The sequence below is a fragment of the Terrapene carolina genome, unplaced genomic scaffold, assembly GCF_002925995.2.
Source record: "Terrapene carolina triunguis isolate 2854851 unplaced genomic scaffold, T_m_triunguis-2.0 Scaffold227, whole genome shotgun sequence".
Taxonomy (NCBI): domain Eukaryota; kingdom Metazoa; phylum Chordata; order Testudines; family Emydidae; genus Terrapene; species Terrapene triunguis.
The window spans coordinates 4,860,328-4,872,526 of record NW_020664578.1 but is presented as its reverse complement, the minus strand read 5'-3'; the positions used below and the strand labels follow the sequence as shown (position 1 = coordinate 4,872,526).

Below are 12,199 nucleotides of genomic sequence, written 5' to 3'. Positions count from 1 at the left end.
AAGACAGGCAACGGAAAGATCACAGTTTTCACCCTTGGAGACCTAAGCCCAGATGTAGCGTTAGCTGCAACGCAGGAGGGTAAATTGGGATGGATGGCGGGGATTTCGCACTGCCAAAAGTGCGTGTCCACATCTCAGACACCATCCATCGAACAGTCGTCATTCGCACCAGGGCGACCGCCAGCGAGCTGAGAAACCGGCCGGAATAACTGGGAGCTTTTCAAATGGGAACCTCACCCCACATCACAGCTGGGCAGAGCGAGGGAGTGCCTTGCCCAGTATCATATATTTGTACGTAGGGTGACCAGACAGCAAGTATGAAAAATCGGGACGGGGGGTGGGGGGGAGGTAATAGGATTCTATATAAGAAAGACCCCAAAATCGGGACAGTCCCTATAAAATCGGGACATCTGGTCACCCTATTTGTACGGAGTCAACGGCGGCGTGGGAACCCAGGAGTCCTGCCTCCAACCCCCCCCTCTGCTCTACCCACTAGTGGCTGCTTCCCTCCTATAGCACAGCAGGAGCCGAACTGAGATTAGGGCAGGAACAGCAGAGGAGATTGTGGTGCATGGGCAGGTCTGGAATAGCAGGGGGCTGGCAGAGCAGGGGGGTGGGGTCCCAGGGCTGGGGAGCAGGATTGAGGGACACCGGCAGAGCTGTGTGGAGAACCCTGGGCTGGGATCGTGGGCCGAGGGTCTTCAGGCTGAAGCCTGCTGTTCACCGTGCGCAGCGGGGTGTAAGCCTGACCCCCGACTGAGCCCACTGCATGGCTCTGCCAGGCCAGACGCAGCCGCCTCCCGCTCAACCCTTCCCCGGGCTCTGCTGCAAATTCCTGCCAACATCAAGGAGGGAAAAAAAACCTAACTAACTAAAAGCCCTGTAGTGAAATTACTGGGGAGCTGCTAACACCACGCGCCAGTTGGCATGACAACACCCTGCCCCCCCCCAACACACTCCCCACCCCACTGCCACAGGCTGGATTCTGGCTTCCTAGGGCTGGCTGCTGCGTCTGGGCTGCCCAGGGAGGGGTGGGGCTGGGGTGGTGCGGTCCCACGGCCCAGATGTTTGCAATGACACAGCCCAGCTGTGCAGCAGCCGCCTTGCTGAGGGCTTCTGGGAAGGCCAAGCGACAATACAAGGTCCCAGTCACCAGCTCTGCGCCCTGGAGCAAAGGGGTATTAGGAGCAGGTGGTGAAATTACAGCCAGGGATAAATGACCACCCTAGGCCCTGCCTGGTTTGAGAAGGGGATGCTGGGATGGAGACCCGGCTCCCCAGGGACCCAGGCATATTGCCGACAGAAAGGGATATGGGGTGTTGGGGTTACAGCTCGGGGGCGATTCGGCTTCGATTCCTGGCTCTGCTGCGCACTCCCTTTGGCCAATCGCTTCATCCCCCCAAGCCTCAGTTTCCCCGTCTGTAACATGGAGATCGTGACCCTCATGCTTGGATGGTGAGCTCTCCGAGGCAGGGCCTCCCATCTAGGCATGACCGTGTCCCCCGCGCCCTGGGGAGCAGCATAGAGCCCTTCCCCAAGCCCGTCTAGCAGCCAACATCTCAGGCGACGGGGCTCTCCCGGGGAGATGACCCCACTGGATGCTCTCGGCATTAGCCTAAAGTCTCGTCCTTCGGCAGCCAGTTCTGGATGTGAGCGCGGCTCCGACGCTCTTCGATCGGGGCTCCGGAGAGAGGCAGGCAACCTGGGAAAGGATACTGCTTAGCCATCACTAACCTCCTGCTTCCCTTACGTCAATGCAATAATCTCCCACCTGCAGGAGCGGATGGGGGACAGGAGGGGGGGAGGAGTGGAGAAAACTTATCCGCCCAGTAAACTCCTTTCCTTTCTCCGGGTTAATCCCCTGCTGCCAAGCGAGAGGGACGAAAGTAGAAAGGTTTTCGCCAGGCGTCACAAAGCAGCTCACGGCAAAAATCCCTTTACAAATAGCTCCCCTTTCTCCCCAAGCCGGGCGGCTCAGGGCCGTGCAAGCCGGCGAGAGGGAAGGGGCTAAAGGCCTGGTTGCAAAAGGGGCAGGGGGAGACGTCTGGTTTGATTTACAATGCAAGGAAAGCGCAGGTTCCCAGCGCATCCAGCCAGGGCAGGAGATGCTCCCTGCTGAGGGCAAAGGGCTGGTCTCCGCAGGGAATAATGCAGATCTGCTCTGCAGCAGGGACACTCTGTTCCAAACCCCCACTGTGAAATGCTCAAGCAACACGTGACGCCTTGAACCCCCGCATGGGATTGCACTCAGCACCGATCCCTTCCTGGGGTGAAATCTTCCACCCACAACGTCCCCTCTTGGAGCCCATCCCGCCCCCTAGACTCACCCGCGATGGGACAGGTCTGACGACGGCATTCTGCCTTCCTACCCCATCATTTGATGGAGGGTGAACCAGACTTTGACAGACAGGAACTCTGCGAATCTCACAATCCCCCCCAGGAATATGGGAAAACAGCCCCCGTCTGGTCACCGATGGGGAAACTGAGGCACAGAATAATAGAGCGACTTGAGTGGCAGAGGCAGAACTAGAACACTTGCGCCTTGACGCCTGGCCCCTGTGCCTGAGACCGGGGTATGCTCCATCCCTGGACTGCAGACAGGACCCAGAGGGAGCCAGGACTCCCAGATCCCAGCTGTAGGAGGGACCAGGTGTCAGGACTCTTGGCTTCTCCTCTCAGATCTGGGTGGGGAGTGAGGCCTAGTGGTTACAGCTGGGGACTGGGAGCCAGGACTCCTGAGTTCTATTCTCAGCTCCACCCCCTCAACCCCCCCTCCCTGTTTCTCTGTTTCCTTTTCTGTGAAATGGGCATTAAAGTATGGACCCGTGAGGCCGCAATCCCTAACATTATCCAGCGCTGTAAATTCCCAGGGGGGGCAGGTGCCCGGGGAGGGTGGAGCGGGACAGACGCGGGGGCTGCCCTTTCCCCGAAACAGCCCCTGCTTTGCTTGCCACCCGTACGGCACCCGCCAGTAGCTCCTGCACTTGGCTCAGGAGGAAAGAGGTGCTATTAGGTGCCGCCACAGCCCGCCGGGGCTTTTACAGCCAACATTTCCATGGCAGCCTTCCCGGCATTCCATGGCGCTGACTCAGCTGCTCCTCGTTGGGAACATCACAGCCTCCCTGTTCCCCAAACGGCCGGCGCCCCGCCAGGACACCGCGCTGGGCGACTCTCCAAAGCCAGCACCACCCTCATTCCCCAAGCCGCCCCTGCTGGTCTGACTGGATCTTTGCTTCCCTGGCCTGTTGCTGTGGGCTGTTAAAGAGCGACCGGGTCCCACCCCAGAGCTGGCTGTTATTTCAGCTGGATGAAGCGACAGCCCCCTGGCACAAAGAGCCTCTCAGTGCAAAGCAAACAGGGCTGGAACGGCCCCGCACGGCGGGTTACAAGCTGGCAAGCAGGGACCCCTCTCCCCACATGATCATACACACATTTATCTGCTCCCCAGGGGGAAATGCCCAGTAGTTACACAGCCAAGGGTTTAACAAGTCCTTTACAAAGAGAAATTAACCTGCCAGGGTCCCCTGGCTTTAGATGGAAACTGGCTGCTTTTCTAAAAGCTCTGCTCTAGTTCAAAGAGGAATTCATTCAGGGCAGGTCTCAGGCTGGTTATCATTCAGGAGGTCAGATGAGATGGTCACAGCTCCAGGTCCCTGCTGGCCTCGGAATTTATGAATCTAAGCTAAACGCTGCTCTGTTCTACAGAAGGGGAGACTGAGGGACAGACAGACATGATTTCCCCTGCATTACTCTGCAAATCAGTGGCAGAGCTGGGAATAGGACCCAGGAGTCCTGGCTCCCATTCCCCCTGCTCTAACCCCTAGACCATATATTCTCCAAGAGGTGAGAATGGGACCCAGGAGTTCTGACGACCCCCCCTCTAGCCCTCCTTCATTTAACCCCTTAGACCCTAATCCCCTCCTAGTGCTGAGAATAGGACCCAGGAGTCCTGACTCCCAGGACCCCCATCCCCCTCTAACCACTAGACCCCACTCCCCTGCTTGCCAAACCTGACTCTGAGGCAATGCAATTGAAATCCCCAGGGAGGCATTTGGCCCAGCACAGCTGGATCTGAGGGTGGGGAGTGGACAAAGCCCCCAGGGCAGGGGACCCACGGAAGGTGGCTCAGGGGTGGCAAAGGGCATTGTGGGAGCAGGCGAGGGTGGGATGGGGGAAGCGGGGCAGAGCTGAGGGGTGGGGGCGGGGAGGGGCGGGCAGTGTCTGTGCAGCAGGGAAGGAGAGCATGCCCAGCTGCTGATGGTACAGAGCTCAGCTTCTGGAGTGCTAGTCCCCAGCTGGCAGCTGCATTCCGCCCCGCTCCCCAGCAGCCTCCTGGCGACATAGCCCGGCCGGGGCAGCTTGGGCACCGGGCTCCTCCGGCGGGCCAGCGCCAATGGAGACGTGATCCCAGCCGGCAGCAGGAAGACCCTGACCCCAGCGGATCTCTGCGGGGTTCCCTGGCGCCGCGCGAGCCTCTCTACTTGCCAGGACCACGCCCGTCACCAGTCCCTGCCCATCGGCCTGCACCGCTCCCCGCGCAGCGCTTGCCTTCCACGCAGTGCCAGCGCAGCAAGTGAACCCACGCAGCGCCCACCTGCCAGCCCATCCCCCACACAGCACGGCACCAAGAGAGAAGATCTCATAACGCCACTATCCAAAGGCATGGTCCGCCCACACCTGCAATACTGCGGGCAGTTCTGGCCACCCCCCCCCCCCCAAAAAAAAAGATTTATTAGAATTGGAAAAGGTGCAGAGAAGGGCAACAAAAATGATTAGGGGGATGAAACAGCCTCCATAGGAGGGGAGATTAAAACGACTGGGGCTGTTTGGCTTGGGAAAGAGACGACTAAGGGGGGATAGGACAGGTCTATAAAATCATGACCGGTGCGGAGAAAGTGACTAGGGAGGTGTTATTTCCCCCTTCACATAACACAAGAACCAGGGGTCAGACAATGAAATTAACAGGCAGCAGATTTTAAACTAACGTAAAGAAGCACTTCTTCACGCAATGCACAGTCAACCTGTGGAACTCACCGCCAGGGGATGTTGTGAAGGCCAAAAGTGTAACTAGGTTCAAAAAGGAACTTGACAAGTTCCTGAAGGATAGGTCCATCAATGGCTATTAGCCAAGATGGTCAGGGAGGCAACTCCATGCTCTGGTTGTCCCTAAACCTCTGAATGCCAGAAGCTGGGACTGGACGACAGGAGATGGATCACCCAATAATCGCCCTGTTCTGTTCATTCCCTCTGAAGCACCTGGCATTGGCTATGGTCAGAAGACAGGACACTGGCTAGATGGGCCATTACTCTGACCCAGTGTGGCCGTTCTTACGTTCACCAGCCCGCACCCCATACAGCAACTGTCCGCCAGCCCTCCACACAGCACCCGCCTGCCAGCCTGCACCCCACGCAGCAGCAAATCACACCCCATGCAGCAACTACACACCCTGCCCCCAAGCAGCACCCATGCCATGCACAGCACCCACAGCTCCCACTTGCCAGCTCACATTCCTGCCAGCGTCTGTGCCCCCACGGCACCTGCCCATCAGCCCATGCCCAGCACAGCTCAGCACCTGCCTGCTGGCCTTTGCCCCACGTGGCATTCACCATGCCCCTATGCCGAGCCCATGCCATGCCCAGCAATTGCCCAGAAGCCCTCACCAAGGACAGCACCTGCCAACCACTCCACGCTCCTGTGCCACGCACAGCACCCACCCACCCGCTGCCCCCCCAGCATTGCAGGATCCAGCTCCCAAGCACCCTGCCAGTCTCTCCTCCCCACCCCCCACCCCAACGCCGGCCACTTTCGCCAGCCCGTCGCTGTGGGGCGTGAGAGCCTTCTCCTCCGCATCCAACTCCCCTCTCCAAAACCCCACGTCGCTCCGAGACTCGGCTGAAGGCTCCTCTGCCCTCGCTGGCCTGTGACTTGTGAATTCTCCCCCTTGGCTGCTATTCACTAGCCCTACAGGCAAGGGGCCAGGGGGCAGATGTGGGGAGGAGACTGTATGGGCAGGACAGAGACTAGCCAGCACGGGAGGGGGCACAAATCCATCTAATCCAGCCCCAACAAGAGCGACTCCCATGGGAACGGATGGGAGGGCTCCCACTGGCTCGCAGGGAGGCCTAGATCTGACGGAGGGACCCTTCATTCCTTGGGGCAGGGACCAGCCCTTTGGCCCAGGCTTGTACAGCCCCTAGCACGAGCGGAGTCCCAGATAACTGAGCGAGACGAGGCTAAAGGGAGCGAGAAGCAAAGCATCGGCATCCCATACTAGGAGCGGCCAAAGCAGCGTCTGCATAGAGGGTCAGATCGCGGCCTGTCGTACCGGCATGGTGAGATCTCTGGGCACGACGCCAACAGGTGCTCGACCTCCTTCCACGCTGGGGCCCCCATTGCCATACTGGGACCCCAGGCTGCGTGGTGCCCTGCCACCTTTAGCAACCCCCACCCCACGTGAAGAACCTCTTTGATTACACCAGATTCTTTATTTTAACTCGCTCCGATAGTTTATGAGCCGCTATCCCACTGCTGCCACCTCTCCTAAACGCCCCCTGGAGTTCTCCACTGTGAACTGCACCCATGCACGCGAGGGGGTGCCATCTCTCCATCTCAGCCCCCAGTGATGCCAGGTTATTTGCGGCTCCCCTCTCTGTGAGACAAAGGCACCACGGGCTTCTTGGGCCTGAAAGATGGAAGGAGCTGGTCTCCGCCCTTTCCAGATGTCCTGAGTCTGATGCCGGGGCCCAGCCCGGGTGCTGGGCTAATGCAGAAGCCCCTTGCCCCTGCAGCTGGGGGGCTGGAAAGGCCGGAGGAGGATGTCCCCCTCGCACGAAGGAAAACAAAGAGCTCCGTCTGCCAGAGGCGCCCACACGCTGATTGCAACAGGCCGCCCAGTGGGTGTGGGCCGCTCGGGCGCAGTTTCACACCAATTAAAGAAGGCGCAAAGCCTAGAAAGGTGGAAGAGGCGCTCCGAAGGCGGCACGGGCCGTGCTGCAGCAGCAGGCTGGGGACACAGCTCACCCCACGTTCGCTAGCCCGGGGCGCCTCGGACAAGGCACCTGGCTGAGCAGGGCCGGCGCAGTCCCGGTGGGGCTGGTCATCGCTAGCGACGCTGGCCAAATCTGGATTGACTAGAAGGGATGGAGAGAGGGGTGCAGACACTCAGCAGCTGCCGGCAAGGCTGGAGCGGAGCAGGGGCCCATCTCGCCCGGTGGGCGGCTCTCTCCTGGCAAAGGGGGAGCCGTGCAGACGGGCCCAATCCTGCCAAATGCCCTCCATCGATTGGGGGAGCGCCGCACTTGGCAGGATCGAGTCCCTGGTGCTGCCTGGGTCTCCCACCTCAGCCAGGCCCTAGCTGCTGAAATGGGGGCGACCCTTGGGTGGGGATTACCATGGGATTATGCAGCAGGCAGCGTCGAGCGCCATGAGCCGGCTTTGCCCCGCGCCACAGCCAGCGCATTAACATAATTAGCTTACATCCCCCTGGTTAAAAATAAAAGTGTGGGGGGGTGCGTGAGCACGTGCAGTTTGCAGGGGATGGTGCCGCTCCCACTGGCCCTGTTTGTGAACCAAGCCATCAAAACCAGCGTCGAGCGGGGCTGGGGGTACCCCTCGGTTTCCACCACAGCATTATTAGGTGCATTACGGTAGCACCAGCGTGGCCCACTGCACCAGGCGCTGTACAGACACAGAGCAAGAGACAGTCCCGAAGAGCTGACAGTCTAAACGGACAGAGGGTGGGAGGGGAAACTGAGGCACGGAGGGGAGTAACTTGCCTACGTGGGGAACAGAACCCAGGTCCCCCACGTCAGCGCCCCAGCCACTCAGTCGTGCTGGCATCAGCCACATTGGCTCTTTCCTGGCTGCAAATTTTGTGGCCCGGCCCAAAGCCGGGTCCTCTGTTCCTCCCAGGGCGACGCTGGGAGCCGAGCTCCAGAGATGAGGGCACGGATCAGTCACCAGGGCTTAGGAAATGCTGGGGTCCCCGCTGAAATGAAGCCCTGGGAAAATGGCGATCCCAGGGGAGGGCAATGCCCAGCCTCCTGTGCTGGGCTGACCCCACCCTGAGTATTGCATGGGATGAAAAACACAGGCACCTCCCTAGCAAATTCCCTAGTGGTATGTGCCACTGTGTATCCCAGAGGTGGTTACAGACACCCTCGCCAGTAACTGCACCTGGCACATGCTCTCGGCCAGCTGACCAGTCCTCGCTGCTACTCACAACATCAATTAGCTCTTGTATAACACGGCGTTATTAATACGTTGCTACAGCGCCTTTCATCCAGGTTGCGTTATGCTGCTTGTAAAGTATGCTTGGCCAGTATTGTTATGCCCTTCCTACAGATGGGGAAACTGAGGCACGGCCCCAGCGTCTCATAGCAAGCCAGCAGAAGAGCTGGGAATAGAACCCAGGACTCCAGACTCCCAAACCCCACCCTGCTCTAACCACTAGACCCCACTCCTCTCCCCGAGCCGAGAATGTGACCTGACTCCCAATCCTCCCTGCTCTAACCCTTTGCCTCCCTCTGTGTAAATGAAGCCAGCCAAGGATCCAAGAGCAGCTAACGCTAATTTCTCTCGCGCTGCAGACACTACCCTAGGAAAGTAACCAGGATCCTTTGAGACCTATCTTAAGGGAGCCTCTTGCCATGGGTTTGGTTTTGTATTTCTGGGCAGCCAGAACCTTAGTCCGCAGGTATCTGCTGGGATCCCCAAGGGCTCAGGGCATCCAGACGCCGCCAAAGCCTCTGCCCTGAGGAGATCAGAGCGTCCAGGGTGTGCAGTTCTCCCAATGGGAAAAGGTCTTTGTCCCTCCACCACCCACCCCGGCTTGAACCCAGGGTCTCTGACACAGCCTCCCAGGCCCCTCTGTCACTGGGGCTGCAGGAGGAACTCCATCCCCCGGCAGCAGTAGGCTATTATGCATTAGCAGACCAGCCACCAAAGGGGGATGCGAGGCAGGCTTTTCCACTGCCCCCAGGAGAGGTCCGGGCCCTGCGGAGGGAGAGGACAAGGGAGGCGTTAGGCTCAGGGCTTCATGGTTACTTGAATCTCCCATTGGCCGGGAGCTATCCGTGGTCACGTACCTGTCTCCCATTACATAGTATTTGAGCACCGCACGATCTCAACGTATTTATCCTCAGTGCCCCCACGTGAGGCTGGAGTATTATCCTCATTGTACAGATGGAGAAACTGAGGCACAGAGCGACTAAGTGACGAGTCCCAGATCCCACAGGGAGTCTTTGGAATCAAACCAAGTCCTAGGCTAGTGTGCTAACCACTGGGCCATCCTGCCCCTCCAGTAACATGTTCATGTCCCAGTTGGGGCTCGGCCCCCCGGCCGGGCACTGAACAGCTACGGCAATATCCCTCCACCCCAGTCCTCCCCAGTGTGCGGGCACCGCCACGGCCAGCGCTGGCCCTTTCCAAGGAGACACACCCCCCCAAAGGGAAAACAACAGCCTTGTCTGCATGACAGCAACTCAGCCAGTGTTAGGCAACGCCAGCCACTGCCAATAAGCCCGGCGCCTCCCAGTGCATCCACCACTACCCACCTGCTGCTCCTGCATGGCGGCATTAGCCAATGCCCTGGGGCCCTGGGGGCAAGCACATGTACCGAGATCCCTGGGCACTTCACCAGCATTCACTTAGCCTCATGACACACGCCTCTACCCTCCCGGACAGCGACAAAGGGAAGTAGTAAACTGAGGCACAGAGAGATAACTTGCTCAAGCCCCACAGAGAGTGGAAGAGTTGGGGAAAAGAACCCAGGAGTCCTGACCCCCCAGCTCCCCCTTTGCTCTATCCATAAGGTCACCCTTTCTCACAGGGCCAGAGATAGAACCCAGGAGTCCTGACTTCCAGTCTCCGCCCCATTCTATCCACTGGAGCTCCCTCCTTCCCTCCCAGAACCTAGAAGCCCTAACACCCAATCACCAGAACTCCCTCCCCATCCCAGTGCTCGGAACAGAACTGAGGATTCCTAAAACCCAGTCCACTGCTCCAACCACTAGACCGCGCTCCCTTCCCAGGCTGGGAAAGGAGCCCAGTGCCCAGGAGTCCCAACGCGCTGCCCTTTGACCACACTCCCCCATCTCAGCTCCGGGAAGGGGGTCCCACAGCTGTGTCCCTACATCTAGCCACTAGACAACACTGCTGCCAGCACTTAAAGCAGGTCCATAAGGGGATGAAGGAGCGTGAAGCGGCACTGACTTTAGCCTTGTGAGCACTGACTCAGTGGGGAAACTGAGGCACAGAGGCTCAGTGACTTGCCCGGTTTCACAGCAGGGAAGTGAACCCAGGTCACCCAAATGGCCGGGGCCATACCACTAGGCCATTCTGCCTCTCCAGGGTTTCACTCAGAGCCCAGCCAAGGTTTGGTCACCCCCCGCCTAGCAACGAACAGCCGCAGCGATATCCCTCCACCCCGACCTTCCCCAGCTCAGGAGCAGGTTTCTGGGATCGGGGTGGCGCCGTCTGTAAAACCTGCCTGGGACCTGTGGTCCCTCCTCACAGCTCCTTCTAAAGGCACCACAGAGTCAAGCAATAGGCCACCAAGGAAAACGCCTCGCAGGGCCCTTGCCTATCCCAGGCCTGGCTCTGTCCTCTGCACGGGGGAAGCATCTGTTGTCACAGGTGCCAGGCAGCAGGGAGTTTGCAAGCATCAGGCAAAGTTCTGCAAGCCGTTCCCCCCGCCCGGCGTCCCTGGCCCCGCAGCGTGCTGGCCCCTACGCCCCCCGAGGACACCAGGTGGGGGGGCTAGTCACGCGGAAGGCATTTAAGAAGCTTCCCTCCAAGAGGCAGAGGAGCCAGGAACAGTAACTCGGAAACCGGACAGGCCGCCACGAGATCTGTATTCCCAGCGCAGAAAACAGCCTATGGTCAGACGCTCCCTGATTTAACGCCGCGCCGCAGCTCCCGTGCAAATCACTTACTGAAGGTTCTGGACAGAAGCAGCTGATTTTGTTTACAACTCAGGGAGAAAAGAAGAGGGAGGGAACCTCACAAACTAGAGAGACCTGAACTGTTAACAAAAAAAAATCCACAGGGACTTTACACCTCTTGGAACCTCATGGCAAAGGGAAACTTTATTAGATGGATTATGGCAGCACCTAGGAGGGTCCCAGCTGGGATCAGGTCCCCTTTGAGAGACCATCCCTGTCCCAAAGAGATCACAGGTAAACAGGCCAGACCAAGGAAGAGTCGTTGTCCCCACTGTGCAGATGGGGAAACTGAGGCCCAGAGTGGGGAAGGAATGGAACTAAACTCTCCTGCTATTGGAGAGTGTCTTATCCACTAGGCCATCCTCCCTCCCTAAGCAAGGGGGTAGGACACAGAGCCCCGCTACCACCTGTCTAAAGGAGACTCTCCTGTCTGGCCAAGCAGTATAGGGCGCATGACACACAGTTGCACAGTTCTGATCCCTGTTGGCAGAGGGTAATGTTGCATACGAACACGTACACTGCAGCGCCCAGGGAACGTTCCTGGCTGGCACAGCTCCACTGCCAATGCACCAGGCAGGAAAGCAGAGGGGCACGGCAACAAAGCAAAACCAAGCCCCAGCACGCAGAATAAACAACACTGGGCCAGAGACCAGGTTGCTAAGTCAACAAAATGGGACAGGACAAAGTGGGGCAAGAAGGTAAAAACTTCCCCCACCCATCTAGGTGCCCCCGGCAGAGGGGTCAGCCTGTCCCCGGGTCCCTGGGCATGCTGGGAAGCGCACGCAGGGCGATCCCTTCGAGCCATCCATCGCAGCCAGACTTGGTCCCAGTCTCCTTCCAGTGCCCCCTCTGCCCACTCCCATGCACCCACCAGCGTGACGCCTGCAGCGCTGCTCGGCCCACCTCCCCTGGCAGCTGCCACCGATGCCCACAGTGCCCTGCTGACACCTGCTGGGAGCCACAATGCCCACGGGCCTCTGCCCTGCCAGGGACGCCCGCTGCTCTCCAGCTTCCCCTGCAGCCCTGCCAGCCACCATGATGCCCCCTGGCCCCCTCTTCTCCCCCTTGCTAACTGCCCCCACCAGTCATACCCCCTTACTGCCACCCCCGCTTCCTCCTGACAGCTGCCCCGATACCCCCCGATACCCCCTCGCCAACTGCCCCGATACCCCCAGCTCCCCCCTCGCCAACTGCCCCGATACCCCCAGCTCCCCCCTCGCCAACTGCCCCGATACCCCCAGCTCCCCCCTCGCCA

The 12,199-nt window shown here is 59.3% G+C and overlaps 1 protein-coding gene across 1 annotated transcript in view; it reads right to left on the bottom strand.

Moving 5' to 3' along the window:
• The window catches only part of RORC (RAR related orphan receptor C), a 66,996-nt gene that overhangs the window by 54,515 nt on the left and 282 nt on the right, over window positions 1-12,199 (bottom strand). The gene's annotated exons all lie outside the window — the stretch shown is intronic.